The 910-nt window shown below is 44.7% G+C and overlaps 1 pseudogene; it reads right to left on the bottom strand.

Moving 5' to 3' along the window:
* Nucleotides 1-319: 319 nt before the first annotated feature.
* Nucleotides 320-452, bottom strand: LOC124893577 (annotated as a pseudogene).
* Nucleotides 453-910: the final 458 nt, after the last annotated feature.

Raw genomic sequence — 910 nt, 5'->3', positions numbered from 1 at the left:
AAGAGTGGTTCATCATCAACAGAGTCCACTGATTCAGCAAGCACTTTGTCCTCTGGAAGAAAACAAGCATCATATTTATTAGAAGCATGGATGCATTAAATCCAAGTTCAGAGTTGTCTTATTTTTTAATTTATGTATTTGAGGGAAAGAAAGGAAGTATGCAAATAGTAAAATGTCGAATCGGGGACCATACTTGAGCTACTATTGGGGCTGCGGGAGAGGTAGCTATCAGTTGAATGGTGATCAAGTGAATTCCCAACTAAATCTTCTTCATCTTCCAAAGGAGAAAAATATCTAGTAGGATAAGTGAGAGCACATTTATCTCTAAACCTTTGGGCGCAACTTGCGTTCAAGTACTCTATGGTTCACGGGATTCTGCAATTCACACCAAGTATCACATTTTGCTACGTTCTTCATTGATGCGAGAGCCGAGATATCTATTGCTAAGAGTCATTTTTGTTTACAAAAGATGCATAGATTCCCCCGACGCACGTCGCGAATGGGGCATGAGGGGTAGGCTGTTGATTTAAGTATTCCTTGGCGCTTTCCGCGCCAGGGACGAGGGGGAGGCGCTTGTATGGAGTTCCATAGCACCCCACCCGCGCGGACTCCCCAGTTGTTAAAAACGTTCGCGGGTCGTTCCGCTGTGCAGGTTTTGACAATGATCCTTCCGCAAGTTCACCTACGGAAACCTTATTACAAATTCTCTTTCCTCTAAATGATAAGGTTCAATGGACTTCTCGCAACGTCGCGGGCAGCTAACCGCCCACGTCACCACGATCCAATTATTTCACCGAATCATTCAATCGGTAGGAGTACGGGTAGTGTGTACAAAGGGCAGGGACGTAGTCAACGTGAGCTGATGACTCGCGCTTACTAGGAATTCATCGTAGAAGACCAACAATTACAA

The sequence above is a fragment of the Capsicum annuum genome, unplaced genomic scaffold (assembly GCF_002878395.1).
Source record: "Capsicum annuum cultivar UCD-10X-F1 unplaced genomic scaffold, UCD10Xv1.1 ctg61969, whole genome shotgun sequence".
In the NCBI taxonomy this organism is placed as follows: Eukaryota; Viridiplantae; Streptophyta; class Magnoliopsida; order Solanales; family Solanaceae; genus Capsicum; species Capsicum annuum.
The sequence above is the reverse complement of the archived record's forward strand: the minus strand, read 5'-3'. Positions and strand labels throughout refer to the sequence as shown.